We start from the raw sequence: 16,606 nt of genomic DNA on the forward strand, positions 1-16,606 counted from the left end.
ATTTTCAGCGATATATTGCTTGAGACAGTATAAAAGGCTGGAGATACGGTGTTAGTATTCTCTAATATCATTTGTTGCTGTAGTGCTCCTTGAGACCGTTCCCTGGACAGCCCTTATTAGATCCACAAACCTGCTTTGTGGCAGTGCTTCTCGCCGGTATTATTTGGGAATAGTTGTTTGGGCATTCAAGAAAGCAGCTGTATGTTCCATCGAGTGCCAAAATAAGCTAAATATTTCTTTTTCTCGTCGTTGCCATCCCTGCTGGAAACCCGCATAGTCGGGTCATCCTTTCGGATGGCTACAAGTACAGACAAGCCTCACCATCTCATTGCCAAAATTAGCAGCCAGGTTGAGCTACTCACTGCGCAGGACATTTCATTTCAGGACCATCCCTGGACCACAAAGTTCATCAAACCGTCTCTGATCAGGTCTTTTTTTTAATAAAGTACATTAGGGTTATGTTTTGGCTTTGTGATTGAACAATTATGCTGGGCTCCCCAAGGCCCATGTCTGATTAGCCGTGAGCATGTCCTGTGCCGTTTTGCACTTGAGCTCAATTGTGAATCATCAGTGGATTCACTGATCAGTTATCAGTTGAATTCAGCTGAGCTGATAGAAATGAGAAAAGGCAAGAGAAGCATAGATGCCACCACAATAATTGACATTGTCTGGGGAAAATGCTTGGTCTAAAACCAAGAAGGTTTTCTAGGTGTGTCTAGTAGCATCACATTATCCACAGTTTGCAGGAAGATCTGTCTGGGAAATGCTTAAATTGCTCTTCCAGTAATGACAAAAGGAAGATGGTGCCAGTGACGACGTCACACCCCTAAAGGCTCAAATTGGTGCAATCAGAGCCATATTAAAAACGCATCTCTCTTTCACAGCTATGGGTAGCTGAGTGTATGTCAGACTCTTTTGTCTGAAGTTGCAGCGTAAGGTTATTTTGTCTGACTTATTCCTGCAGCAAGAATTTCAGCCCTTAATCTGCAAAATGCAGCGAATGGTGGAAATGATCAGACAATTATCAACCAATTTTCCTGGACGTCCTGTGGAAGAGAGAGACGGGTTATGCTTTAGCATTGAAATCTGAGGTCTTTTTGGGGTATGAGCTCCTTTTGTCTGGGTGTGGGAAGATTTATAGATAGGCTAGTGCACCAAATTCAATATTACTTGACCAGTCATCAGTAGTGTAGGCTTAGTCACTTGGTCACGTTTAAACTTCTTCCTTTACTTGGGTTTTTTGTAACATCAGAGAGTAAAAGTAAACTCTAAAACCAAGTTTGAAAAAGACTCGATTTAAAAGACTCAGTTTTGAAAGCCTCTCAAAAAACGGAGCGACTCTCAGCAGCAGGAACACTACAGAGAAGTCAAGAAGAAAAGAGGACAAGACACACGTTGGGAACATCATTTATCCAAACTGTCTTCTTCATTCCTTTTCAAATGCTGCTGAATCTGCCTCTCAAAAACTTACGCCTGAGGGATCAGCTGCCAAGCTACCTAAGAGACGGCTGTTTGTTCAACTTAAAATCTGTTATGTGTGTTTTATTACGAGTGCCAGTTTGCTAGGTACAAGCTACTAGACCAGCATGACCAGCGTGACCGATCACCACCAAAAGCAACATTTTTTCTGTTTTGGATGCTGCTATGCTGGTTAACCAGCATGACCACACTGGGTGACCAGCTAAACCAGCACCAGATCGGCATAAACCAGTTTAAACTAGCATGGATTTTTTTTTTTAAACAAGGATGTCCATCCAAGGCCTATGGTTTCCTATATGGTTGGTATAGTGTAGTGGGTAACACCTCTGTCTTCTCCTCTGTTGTCAATATTGGCCCCTCCAAGTCCTGCTTTTGTTTTGCTTCCTAGTTTTGTTTCTTCCCAGTCCTGCCCCCTTGTTTCTAGACTCCGCCTTTGATTGTTTTCACCTGTGTCTTGTTAACCACCTGTGTCTTGTTACCTGTTCCTGTATTTAAGCCCTGTGTTTTCCCCTGTTGGGTTGCTGGCCTTTGCATGTATTATATTGTTTGGTCTTTTCGTCATGTCTGTTCCCCGATCTCTCCGTGTTGGCTCTCTGACCCTGGACCGTTTTGACCCTGATTATGGATTTGCCCCTAATAAATCTCGCTTCTCTCAGCGTATGTGTCCGTCTCATCATCGCTCCCACACGTTACATCTGGGGTTCAATCCCCCGCCTGGACAAGCCCCCTACACTATACCAATAAGAGTCCTTGGGCAAGACTCCTAACACCACCTTCGCCTACAGCTGATCTGCTAGGGTGGGGAGGGTTTGGCGTTACTGTGTTGTGCTTATGCTGTACAGAGATCACCTCACAAGAATAATGAGACATTAGAGCATCACTCCAATAAAAGTGTTGCACTGTGATATTCAAATCACTCTTCAGTCTGATGATAGAAAAACTGTACCACATCTGGACTGTCACCTGCTTAAAAATGCAAAAAACAAATGAATGTAAAAAGATTCACTCCTCAATGTCACCTTATAGATAATACTACACCATCACAGACTTGTTCAGTCACTTCGTCACACAATGCAGTCTCTCTTTGTATTTATAGGTGTGAGAGGCTGTGTAGTCGTGTAACTTTAACCCTCAATTAGAGTCTAAATACATTTCTCACCCTGTTGCTAATGATTTTAATGGTAAAACTGTTCTACACATGTATCAGTGAGTTTATGCAGCTTGAGGGCTGTGAATGCAACGTCTAGTGTCTGTAGAGGTTCACGCCTGAGTTAGCGTAAGGAAACTTTCAGGGAGCTGGTGGGCCTCACCTAAAGTTATCACCTAAAATTCACATTATTAATTAAGTAATGTGCCTGTTATTTAGGCTCAAACATTTAATCTCTTTGTCTTTAAACATAAACGATTTAATTAAACGGTAACAAATTGCACACAGCCTTTCAGGAGTTCTGTTCTACTTTACTGGAAACAGGTAAACTAGGAAGCTTATATAACCTCTAGCCATTAAAAGCAGGTAAGAATGTAAACTTTGTTTCTTACGCAATACACAACGAGTGGTGTAAATGTGCTCTAGTGGTGTCTAATCTAAGTCTAGAACTATTTTCATCATATATTAAATGAATTCCAATAATGTAGCCAAGTCAATATTTTCAGGTTGAGATTGCAGATAAAAACTAACTTAATTACTCAAGCAGTTTTCCAATAAACTGTTTACTCTTATTTGCTCTTACTTGTGTCTGTCTGTCTGTCTGTCTGTCTGTCTGCCCTGCGATGGACTGGCAACCTGTCCAGGGTGTATCCTGCCTTCTGCCCATTGACCACTGGGATAGGCTCCAGCACCCCCGCGACCCAGAAGGATAAGCGGTATAGAGAGTGTGTGTGTGTGTGTGTGTGTGTGTGTGTGTACTTGAGTAATTTCCTTTATTAATACTTTTACTTGTACTCAAGTAAATTATCACTACAGTAACAGCGCTTTTACTTAAGCAGGGAGTTTCAGTAATCTTTCCACTCTGGCGCCTTACCTATTATTAGTGTTTTATACTAGTTATTAGCATTGAGGATGTTTTACAACAGCCCACTGTCAAAATATTGTTAAGCTCCATCTACTGGTGATCATGCGTGCGTTGGGGCAGTCGTGGGCTGGAGGTTAGGGAGCTGGCCCTGTGACCGGAAGGTTGCCAGTTCGATCCCCAGGGCCGACAGTCCATGACTGAGGTGTCCTTGAGCAAGACACCTAACCCCCAACTGCTCCCCGGGTGCCATGGATAGGGCTGCCCACCACTCCGGGCAAGTGTGCTCACTGCCCCCTAGTGTGTGTGTGTTCACTAGTGTGTATGTGGTGTTTCACTTCACAGATGGGTTAAATGCGGAGGTGGAATTTCCCCGTTTGTGGGGAACTCGGTAAGGTACATGTGCATTAGAGATCCCTTCGTGGTATCGGTATCCTCATCGCTTCGGAAGAGAAGTTCATAGGTCCAAAATGGGAATTTTAGAGGAAACTACATTTAATGTAAGTCAATGGAACCAGACATTTTTCCAAGTTTTGGGTTGTTTCTTTTGGTCCATTCTTCATGAAATTTACACACAATTTAAAGGGCAACAGGCATGTTTTTTATATTATGTCCAAAACTGAAAAATGGAGATGAGGTTTTCTTCCGACAACAGCGATGTGTTTCGTATTGTGCCTCATTTACAAAGCAGTTTAAATGGAAGGAAACGTGCTTCATAACTTCCGCATGAATAGGCAGGACTAAACTGCTGTTGGCTTTATCAGTGGATCCATATAAATGACATCACAAAAACAATGAATGGCTTTGCAGCTGTTTGAGTCTGTCTGGGTCTACTTCATTTTGTCGCTTGGTCACATGTAAACACATGCTTGTTCACAATTTGCTCGCAATAGCACATGTTATATGTCCTGGACGTTGTCCAGTACATCTGAGCAATATTTGAACATGTAGCTCAGAGCTGATCTATATCATGACCTCTACTACTGTCCTTCAGCTTTGCTGGTTATTTCTCTTTTGGAGTGCATCCATTTTCATTTTAATCAGCAGGTTGATTGGTTGATTTAGCTCAGTAAATGATTTAGAAGTAAATATTTGAAAAGCTATTAGCTCTGCTCGAATGTGGCTCCCTCTGGTTGAAGGCACTAGGTTGGGACAGGGCCACGGCAATAAATTAGATAGAGCCTGAAACTCGTTAAACTTTTATGGAGCGTAATATTTCAACCTTCTCTCGCAGCACATCGGGCCTGAGCTGAGGGCTGCACCACATCCCTCTTCTCTCCTATTGGCATTGCCCAGACTCTGACTGAGCTCTGCAATTTTGGTGCCCTGCTGCTCTTTTTTCCTTTCCATCAGTGCAACCATCAGTTAAAGCCCATTCCTTTTCTCAAGGTCAAGACACAGGTAGATGAAACTTTCATACTGTCACAACACAAAATGTACAACCATTGGCCCTCACCTGTAAAATGTTTTGCGTAAATTAAAAATTTTAATTTCCCTGACATTCATGGCATTCATGTAGTTTCATGTCAAAAAAACTCTACATGAGCATTTTCCAACCTCCTTCCATCCCTTAGAATGAAACGGGCTGTTTTTGTTACTGTGCCTTTAAGACTGATATATGTCAATATGATATATGTAAATTATAATCAGCTTCTCTCTATTGTGCCTTGTTCAAAATAAGCAAATCAGGCTGAAACACTGGACATAACTTCAGTGTGAATGAGTTAATGAGTTTTTACTGCTGTCGGCTAAATAGGCAGATACAGGATTCGTAAATGTGTTATTTTTTGTGACATCACAAAAACAATGCATTCAAAATGGGCTGGACACTTTATCTTACGTATACGGACTGTACAGACTCGGGAGAGAAAGGTTTGTTTTGCAACTTTAAATATTGTTTACCTTCTACATTTTTGTAAATACTGAATATATCATGACATTTACATTTATGTTGAATAGTTAATCAACAAAGCTCTACACTCTAGACTTCTTAACAAAAGGATTAACAGAAAAGTGTTCCTTTTAATCGTGTATAAGTGAGACTGGGTGGAGGGGTGTGGGTTTACATTGCTTTCTGCTGAATTTGATGGCTGTACTGCACTCACATACATCACACGTCATGGCTCTCCAGAGTCTCACATTTTCTCTCCACACTCTCACTTTTCCTTTTATATATATATATACACACACACACACACACACACACACACACATATATATATATATATATATATATATACATGTATGTATGTATGTGTGTATAAATGTGTATGTATATACACTCACCGGCCACTTTATTAGGTACACCTTGCTAGTGAAAGGTTGGACCCCCTTTCGTCTTCAGAACTGTGTTAATTCTTCATGTCAGACTTTCAAGAAGGTGTTGGAAACGTTCCTCAGAGATTCTGGTTGGTTATTTGAGTTCCTGCTGCCTTTCTATCATCTGGAACCAGTCTGCCCATTCTCCTCTGACCTCTCACATTAACAAGGCATTTTCGTCCACACAACTGACCGCTCACTGGATGTTTCCTCTTTTTCGGACCGTTCTCTGTAAACCCTAGAGATGGTTGTGCATGAAAATCCCAGCAGATCAGCAGTTTCTGAAATACTCAGACCAGCCCGTCTGGTACCAACAACCACGCCACGTTCAAAGCCCCTTAAACCCCCTTTCTTCCCCGTTCTGATGCTCGGTCTGCACTTCAGCAAGTCGTCTTGACCACCTCTACATGCCTCAATGCAGTGAGTTGCGGCCGTGTGATTGGCTGATTAGCTATTTGTGTTAACAAGCAACTGAACCTAATAAAGTGGCCTGTGTGTGTGTGTGTGTGTGTGTGTGTGTGTGTGTGTGTGTGTGTGTGTGTGTGTGTGTGTGTGTGTGAGGTCTGTAATTTTCATCATAGCTACACCTCAACTATGAGAGATAAAATGAGAAAAAAGTCCAGGAAATCACATTGTAGGATTTTTTAAGAATTTATTTGTAAATTATGGTGGAAAATAAGTATCTGGTCAATAATAAAAGTTCAACTCAGTACTTTGTACCATAACCTTTGCTGACAATGACAGAGGTCAAACGTTTCCTTCAGCCAGGTTTGCACTGTCGCTGGTATTTTGGCCCGTTCCTCCTGCAGATCTCTAGAGCTGTGATGATTTGGGGCTGTCGCTGGGCAACATGAACTGGCTGACTAAATCCTTTTTTGCCCCACTGTATATATAACCTGGCTCATTGATGTTGCGTTGAACACATTTAGAGAAGACTTATAAAATCTGAGTGAAGGAAATTGATTGACTGCTGTCAGAGAGACATAAACACCTAACCTTTCTGATTATTAAAGCTACAATAGGAGCTTCATTTCAGCTCAACATCATCTGTTCAAACACAGAGGCTGCATGCAGGGTAGTTCAAAGTGGGGCATCAGGCAGGGTGTAGAAACAGGCCAGCATGAAGACATTTACAATTTGCATGATCGTGCGTATCCATAGATCTTACAGTTGAGGTTTAGGGGCACTGTTCTGCTGTTTTTAGTAGGTTTCAACCGTAATACATAAAATATGTTAACATGTAAATCATACATTCTGCATATATGATGAATTCAAAGATGCCGTGGTAGAATAACTTTGTTGGTGTCCAAATATTTATGGACTGTACCTGTCTTAGACACTCAAAACACTCTGAAGACAGTTCATTTTGTTCTCAGAGATAACGAGTGGTTGGAAAATGTTAATGTCAAAATTAATTATGACTGTTTCTGATTCAGAAATCCACACAACCATCACGAGTGGACCTCAGGAGGAGAATAACAACAAATAACAAGGAAAATGACGATAGGGGTTTTTTTAAGCTTGTCACATTGCAAACCACACATCAAAAGGTAATACTGAGGTCAGAAGGACTTGAGATGGGCTTCAGAGAGAGAACATTCAGAGATTCACAGTCTGTCACAAACGGCCTAACAGCTGGAACCTGGTAACCGCGGAACCTGGTAACGTGTCATAATTGGAAAAGGTGTTTCAGGTTTTTGCTTTACAGACGCAGGCCTGATCCTGGATCAGCTAGCAGCCCATAGATTCTCCACAAATATCAACAGAGACCTGATGGATTCAAGAGTAGCAGCGCTGCCAAGGAAGAAATAAACAGCCCTGCGCTGGAACTTTTAGTACCTCATTTCCTCACTTCTCCGTGAACTCAGCAGTATTTGGACTGTCGTGAGTTTGAGCCAGTGTGCTAAAATGTAATTGCCTGGCTGCTTCATTAACGGAGGTTCAAATGATTTCGCTCACCCTGTGTGATAGATTGCCGTTCTTCAGCACCACGTGCTTTATATTTAAGATACTGGTATATAAAAAGGCAGCGGCCAGGGAAGCACAGGCCATTAAGTGCAGCAAAGGACTGGAGGAGCTTTGACGACCTTGTATGGAGTGTGCAGCCTTCAGGCTTGATTTGATTGATGGAGCCTTCCACCAGTGTTCTCTAATTCTGTAGTCCTTCAGCGTAGGTGGTCCATTGTGTTACCTGCCTTTGCTATAATAAGATGAGGCCATTCATGAAGCCTGTACTCATGTACAGTAGTTATTCAGGGCGATACCACAGAGGAATCACTTCTGGTTATCTAAAGAACCTTTCACTGTTTTGTTAAATTGAAGTGTTTTTCTACATAATTGAATCATCGAGATGTAAACAAAGTTGTTCTGAGTGTTTTGATGTTCATTATAGAGAAACATGCTGACTTAGATTTCTTTGTAACCAGGTTATGATGGTAACCTAGTGGGAAATCTGAAATAAGAAGCTTTCTTTGGGGCTTGTTTACGTTCTACACCATGAGCGGCATTTAAATTATGTGTATTAGGCCAATGTCCCATCTTAAACCTATTATAAAGCAATGTTTTAGACAACTCGTTTCCGTAGCAATACAGTGCAGCTTTCTGTGAGGGAGCGTTAAGATATGTGTTTTCCTATCATCTCCACTGTAAACAGTTCTGACTCTCAGTTTCTCTAGAATATCACATTTCATGCCAAGTCATTCCTAATTAGGTTGTTTACATCCGAACCATTTAATTATGCAGAGAAATTGGTGGCATTGACCCATCGGTCTTTACATTGATGGTTCAGTGGTAGACTTCACGCCTGAAACGCGGGAGACCCGGGTCCAATTCCTGGCCAATGCAATGGCACAGGAATTTATGGGCAGTCATGGACTGGAGGTTAGGGAACCGGCCCTGTGAGCAGGAGGTTGCTGGTTTGAACCCCCCATGACTGAGGTGTCCTTGAGCAAGGCACTGCTCCCTGGGCACTGCCCACCGCTCCGGGCAAGTGTGCTCACTGCCCCCTAGTGCACATATCTGGAGCTCATTAGTGTGTATGTGGTGTTTCACTTCACAGATGAGTTCATAATAAGGGTCACTTCGCTGTTAGTGAATGATAGGAGCCAGAGGTCACGATATCTACAAGACAAATATTGTCAAGTCAGTTCAAAATTACGAGGCACCCCCTTCTGTAATGTTGATAGAGGTAAAATGGAAGAAAATTGGGTACGATTTTGTTGTTTTGCCTTGGCAATGCCCTGCATCTACTTCTCTGCCATTTGTTTATTTTAAATATATATATTTTTGGCCAAAATCTCACAGCCAGTGTAAAACAACATCTGTGAAGTAGGTTTCAGAAGCATTAAATGCTTTGGGCATCTGGTTCCTACCACCATCACTGTAAACTGTTCAGGCTGAGTAAGTTTTTCCAGGCTAGAGCCCATCGGACAAGAACGGAAAAACATCTCACTTTCAGAACTACAGCAGCTAAACTCCTCACTTCCCAAACACCTACACAGTGTTGTTAAAAGAAGAGGTGATGAGACACAGCGGTAAACAGGACCCCATCCCAGCTTTTTTGGAACTTGTTGTTGGCATCAAATTTAAAAAGGGCACATATTTTTCAAAAAACATTAGTTTCAGCATTTCGTGTACTACCTTTGTGCTAGTTTCAAGTAAATATAAGGTCTAAATAATTTGCACATCATTGCATTTTGTTTTCATTTACATTTTGCACTGCGTCCCAACTTTTTTGGAAATGTGGTTGTATAATAGTAATAATAATAATAATACCACCCTATAATATATAGTAATATAATACCACCCTGTTACGATGCACTCATAAATCTGCGTAAAACTCGCTAGCTGCTTAAATCTAGCACATATTCATAGAATGTAATGTAAACCTATATTTTTAGGCTGACGAGTTACGCTCCTGCGGTCTGACTACACCTACACACAGTCCACTTAATGAACCAGGGCTGCCGAAGTCAAGGGCAGAATTCACGTCTGGGCTGAAGTAACTGTGCGCGTGAAGAACATGTCCCTGTAGCATCGTTCACACTGTCTGCAGCTGAGCGATGCGTGAAAATGAACTGTCCGGGGGCATCGTGCGCTTTTCTATTTATGGGTTTGTTTGTTTGTAAATAAATAAATAAATACGTGTGGCAAATGAACACAATTCTGCTTCTGCAGGTCAACTAAGATTAAAACAGCTGACCGATGCCTGCCTCCAGGGGAGTCTGATCAACCAGTAACCAGTTCATTTTCTTTATAGGAATACAAAATGAACTTTCCCCAACACGCCTGTGATCTTTACAAATGCCACACTGTCCAATTTGGGGCCATCGCTCTGAGCTACCAAACCAGGGCTAAAACAGCCTGAACCGTTTCAGACCAATCGTGCCTCCTCGTGTCTCGGAGTAGGCAGAGCCCAGAATGATTAGACTGTGTGCTCTGCTCTGAATGGATTTACATCACTTGGCAAGTATATACGCTCTCTGCCGTGCTCTTTAGTCTAGCAAGATGTCCTGTTCTGAGAATATGACCACTTGAACGTTTTCCTCTGTTCTGGGAAAATGTCACATAGCCAGAATTCACTCCAGAGAAGTCTAATGGATATATTCAATGCATGCTCATCTGTCTTGATGGGGAGTTTTGGGGGGGGGTGGATGAAGTACCAGGCTGCTTTTGCTTGATTGAACTACAGGTCTCATACAGGTAGCGCAGGCATTTGATTTATGCTGACCTTTTATTAGGGACACAGGACTAGCTGATGAATTTAATTAGATGTAGGCCACTAGGTGTCACTCTGATATAAGAGAAGGCGTGGAGGGAGTTGTGGACGGATCATCCTCATATGTCATATTTAGGGAAATACTGAGGTAACCTCTTTCATAATGGGAAATGCATCTACATTTATTGTATTGTTTGCAAAGTATCAACATTTTGTCGCTGTCCAAAGAAAAATACATATCTCGAAAATAACTTTACAGAAGAAGGCAAAACATTCTTTACCTCTGATGCACGTTAATGTAAAGATGTTTTATTCTGCCATTTCTATTGGTTCCTTTATCATGACAGCTGCCACGTTCACATCATGTAGAAAAGTTTGTCAAAATTTTGTTAGATGTTGTTTTGGGCAGTGACGATTTACAAAATAATAAATGAGAGGTCATAACTGTCGTATTACTGCCTGTGTGTTTTTTGCCTATTGCTAGGAAAATGATCATTTGTGTCTCAGAAATAGACTTTTTAAAGTAATTAGTTAGGGTTTCATCACCTCTAGACAATGCAATACACTGTGCTTCTCAAACTCGGAACATATTTTTAGTATCTGGCCCTAAATGTGGTCACTGTGCTGGGCGTTTTATTCAAATAAGCTTTGTTTATTTTACGTGTGGGACGAAACGCAGTCAGCACATGGTATTTTTGGGGAAGATTTATTGCTTGTCATCCTGCTGTTTCACTTGCTGTGGGAGAGATGGATTTATTTTAGTTCGAGAGCCTTCCCCCTTTTTTTGCCTGTCTCCTCATGATCTGAACTTGATGACACTTTTTGTGAGGTTTTCTTTGGAGAGCTGCCTCCGTTTGGGACAAGCTGAGGCTGCGTTCCAGCTACTGCTGCCAACCCCCACCATCTCACCTGGCTTTTCTATCCTGTCTGCTCTGGTCTGAATGAGCTCAGTGACCTAATTTCTGAGGTCATTCAAGGAGGTATGGAAGCTGACAATGAGAAGCTGATAAATTTAGTGCAAAGCTCATTCCAAAAATGAGCTCATGGCAACCACGGCTGGAAGCCTTTCCCTGTAAGACGAGGACGAAGACAAAGCTTTGAGGGATGGAGGGGTGGCAGGACCTGTACGCAGACTGCTTTGGTTCTGTCTGCAGGGCTGAATGCCAGGTGTTACCATAGTCAGCAGCTGTGGTCTGGCAAGCGATTTATTTCTTAGGCACGCATATGGGCTCAGGGTGCAAATTACAGGGAGGATTGCGGGGGCCGGGGGGGTCTTACCTTTAAAATGAAGACCCCTGCACAGGCAGTAAAGGGTTCGACAAGATATTAAGAAATACTCCAACTAAATGAACTTAACTTGTAGAACAAATGTGTACAACAAATTTGAAAACTCTTACCACACCTGTCTCAGATACTGTGTGTTCGTTCAGTGTCATGTGTATCTAGTAAAGCTTATAAGCTATAGCTGTAGAGCTGCCAGTATGCCCGTCTGTTTTTAATTTAGCTGCTCTATGAATTCATCTACCTCGTTAGTTGAGTAAGCTTGTACAACATGTGGAGCTTGCCAATGGCAAACCATTACTATTAGAGCCAGGCCTTCAGTTCGGGACATTAATTTGGGGGGCAGTCGTGGGCTGGAGGTTAAGGATCCAGCCTCGTGGCAGTCGTGGGCTGGAGGTTAAGGATCCAGCCTCGTGACCGGACGGTCGCCGGTTCGATCCCCAGAGCCGACATCACATGACTGAGGTGTCCTTGAGCAAGACACCTAACCCCCAACTGCTCCCCGGGCGCTGCGGATTGGGCTGCCCACTGCTCCGGGCAAGTGTGCTCACTGCCCCCTAGTGTGTATGTGGTGTTTCACTTCACAGATGGGTTAAATGCAGAGGTCAAATTTCCCCATTGTGGGACTAATAAGGGTCATTTAATGTCAAAACTCTAACAGTAACTCCTGAACATCTTGAGCTGTTCTAGATTAAACAACATTATTTGAAGACTGTAAAAGACGCTGCATGCTTTGTTTCATATATTGTAACATCCATTATCATACATCTTACCTTGTATGTAGCAGTTTTATAGTGACTCTTTATTGAAAGAGTCATTATAAAGCGTTTTGGCCAGGCTACTGACACTCGTATTCACAGTCAGTGACATATCTTCAAAGAGCCAGAGTGATGTTTCTTGTCCAAACCACTGGAAATCAAAATTATGCTAAGGGTTAATCTGCTGCTTTCCCAACCAGTGAGTGAGCTCGCTTGGCTGTATCGACCTAGATCCCTACCTAGAGACATCCTAGTCCAAATTGGATATTGCAGACTTCAGGACTTTAACAGATGGGTCCTTATAGGTTGGGTACTGTCCGTATACCAGTAGTGACTTCGCTCAGCCACACCTGCTGTTTCCCGTCTGTCAGGAAGCTGGTGATAAACTGACAGATGGCCGGGATGCAGTGAACAGGGAAAGATTGGAGAAGAGGATTTCTGGGATGATAGAGTTGAACCCTGAGCTGTTGTCCACAGACAGAATGCTTGTATATGTCCCTTGACAGTCAAGGTATTCAAGATATCGTTCAGTCCCATGACCCGTTTAGCTGATAGGCAAAGAGCAGGGGGTCCAGCAGGGCTCCTGTGACATCCTTCAGGTGGGCCATCACCAGTCATTCAAAAGACTTTATGACCACAGACATGACTGTCGTCATTCAGGCCAGTGATTAAGGGTTTCCTAGGGACCAGAATGATGGTGGAGTGACTTCATTCAACTCCAGGAATCTGTTAAGGATCTGAGTCAAGCTGGAAGCCCATTGATCAGCATAGGCTTTAAGACAGGAGGGGGAAACACCATCCGGACATGGTGCCTTTCTGGTCTCCTTTCTCTGTAACTTGCTAGCCACTAGGTTTCTATTGACTAATATTTCCCTGCTCTCTAAGAGTTAACTGCATAGTTATAACTACACACACATTTTCTAAGCCGCTTCTCCTTCTGGGTCGCGGGAGCTGTCCCAGCGGTCATCGGGTGGAAGGCAGGATACATCCCGGACAGGTCGCCAGTCCATCACAGGGCAGACAGACGGACCGACATACACATTCACTCACACCTAGGGGCATCGCACCACCATGCTGCTACTATAACTATAACTAATAATGTATAATCTCGTATAGCAAAAAACCCAGTTATATGAGAAAAGTTGACAATTCTGAGCAGCCTTAGACATAACACTCATTAAGCTGACAGACAAACTGACAGCAGAGCCTTAACGTGTGAGTCAACACGAGTAAGCATAGTTTTAGATAAGTTGCTGTGTGTTAGCTTGTTAGTCTTGCTATGTAGTTTGCAGTAATATGCCTGTGTTTCAGAGGTGGATGGGAGCGTGGTGGGACTTCTTCGATTGCGATCATCTGTCCTGGCTTGGGAGTTTGGGAGGCATGGCCATGCCAAGAGACTCTCAGAAGGTGCCAAGCTCCTAGTTAGAAAGTATGTGCTGTTGCTAAGGATGTTGTTGTAGTAGAGATGTGTTGTGCTGTTTAGGTTATGCAGAGTTGCGCTGTGTGTGAGGGGGGGTGTGGGGGGTAGTGCCACAGGGAGGGAGCGTATGGAGCGTATAGAAGTGATCTTTCCTGCTGCCTCGCTGTGTTCTGTGGTGCAGGGCTGGCGGTTTCTCCTTGCTGCCTGTTCAATAAAAGAGCATTTGCCCATAAGCGCAATGATTCCCGTGTCTTACTCTTATACCTGGTCACTGTGTCACTATATCTCTTCCATTCATGCAGAGGAAGCAGTGCATCTGCAGCACTGCATCAATCTGAGGAAAAGACGTGGATAGTGGGACTGCCAGGGTGAAGTGAGGAGTAATTCAGGAGGAATTCCAGTGAAGAGGGAGATGAGGCAAAAAAACAATGGAAAAAGGTGCATTTTCCAGGCCAGTGATGAATGACCGCTTTCACTGCCCACGCAAAGCTCAGGAGGGCTTTGATGTGTCCATTGGTTTTGATTAATAGAGGATGAATGGGTCAACAGGCAGGTGGTAAAACACCACTCTGATCAAAGCTACAGCTCCCAAAGCCTCAGCCAGCTGTCAGATACATGTGCTCCAGGCCATCTGAGGTCATTCCACCCATTTCTCCTGCAAACCATTGTTTTGTAGTGTTGCTAGGCAGCCCCATTACAGCATTTCCCCTGTTATCTGAAAGCACATCTATGACGATGTAGGCCAGGTTGTCGTTTTCAATTTGTCATGTTGTTTCTCTGAAGCAGTCTGAAATCCGACTGATTGGAGGCTATCAGATGGTGATGCAATCTGCATGCTGAGAAAAAAAAACAACAATCATTATGTAATCTTTATAATGTTGGGTCAATATCTCACACAAGAGATGTTCATAGTCAAGTCAAGAATTATTTTCTGAACATGATTTCTGAGAATAATGTGGTTTATAAGGTTTCCTGATTTACTGTATGCAGACCTACAGTGTCAGTCATCAGTTTCAACTCAACCTGAAACTAAAATGTACCTTTTTTATCTCAAAGTCTCTGATCAGATTTATAATGTAGTTTGAGACAAAATTCCTTTTTTTGTAATCTTTGAGTGAAGTGTAGGGTCTATTGCCTCCATCGGTTATCAATTACATCACCAATGTACCGTCAGTCAGAGAAAAATTAACCGAAAACGTCATGTTTCACCTCCAAAACACCTCCACAAAACTATAAATAAAGAAAGCGTTCAGACCTTAGATGGTGATCTATTTAAACCCAAGGCAGTAATTAAGATAGTAATGAGTAACACTGTGGTAAGAAGCTAAATATATAAACAAATTCATCATTTATAAGGTGCTTTCTGCTGGGACACTGTCCAAACCCTAACCTCTAAATTTCAACTTGTGCAAATAGAATTTATTGATTGGTTTGTTTGTTTGTTTGTCTTGGTTTTGCTTTTTTCAAGATTTTTAACATCTTTTGAATTGAACTTTGTGAGTTTAATTTTTAAATAATAATAAAAAACCTTGTTTAAAAAAATGCTGTCCCACTTTTTTCATGTCACTATTGAAACCGTTTTTGTTCATAGGCGGAGCCTTATTTTAGCCACACCCCTGCATCCCTGTGTGCCCATGGCCACATGGCGAGCAAGTAGATCCCATTGGTTTAAAGTAAATATGTCCCAAAATCTGAAAATCGGTGTGTAACATTAAGAATTATCACATTTTTAAATTAAGTGAAGTTTTTTTGTGTGTTTTAAAGAAAAAGATTCGACTTAATATGTGTAAAAGTGTTCAAAGCTGTTTTTTGAAGTGGTGTACTGGCTAGTGTTTTTTAAATTCTGGTCAAAATTAGCTAAAATTGTCACCACCGAAACATTTACCAAATACAATAAACAGAATTAAAATATTGGATAATCCAATGCAAAAGGATTTTAGTCAGTTAAAAGTCCAAAATGAAATAGTTCTGCAGAATTATTCACATACAAAGAACTATGGGATCTCAAGATAATGTTCAAGAAAATTTTCTAATTCTTGGATTCCTTAAAATAGCTACTTTATCAGTAGTAGTAGTAGTAATAGTAATAGTAGTTGTAGTAGTAATAGTTGTAGTAGTAGTAGTAGTAGTAGCAGGAATAGTAGTAATAGTAGTAGTAGTAGCAGTAATAGTAGTCATAGTAGTAGCAGTAATAGAAGTAATAGTAGTCGTAATAGTAATAGTAGTAGTAGTAGTAGTAATAGCAGTAGTAGTAGCAGTAATAGTAGTGATAGTAGGAGTAGCTGTAATAGTAGTAATAGTAGTAGTAGTAATAGTAGTAGTAGTAGCAGCAGTAATAGTAGTAGTAGTAGCAGTAATAGTAGTAGTAGTAGTAATAGTAGTAGTAATAGCAGTAATAGTAGTAGTAGTAGTAGTAATAGTAGCAGTAATAGTAGTAGCAGTAATAGTAGTAGTAGTAATAGTAGTAGTAATAATAGTAGTAGTAGTAGTAATAGTAATAATAATAATAGTAGCAGTAATAGTAGTAATAGTAGTAGCAGTAATAGTAGTAGTAGTAATAATAATAGTAGCAGTAATAGTAGTAATAGTAGTAGCAGTAATAGTAGTAGTAGTAGTAATAGTA

Source organism: Pygocentrus nattereri, chromosome 14 (assembly GCF_015220715.1).
Source record: "Pygocentrus nattereri isolate fPygNat1 chromosome 14, fPygNat1.pri, whole genome shotgun sequence".
In the NCBI taxonomy this organism is placed as follows: Eukaryota; Metazoa; Chordata; class Actinopteri; order Characiformes; family Serrasalmidae; genus Pygocentrus; species Pygocentrus nattereri.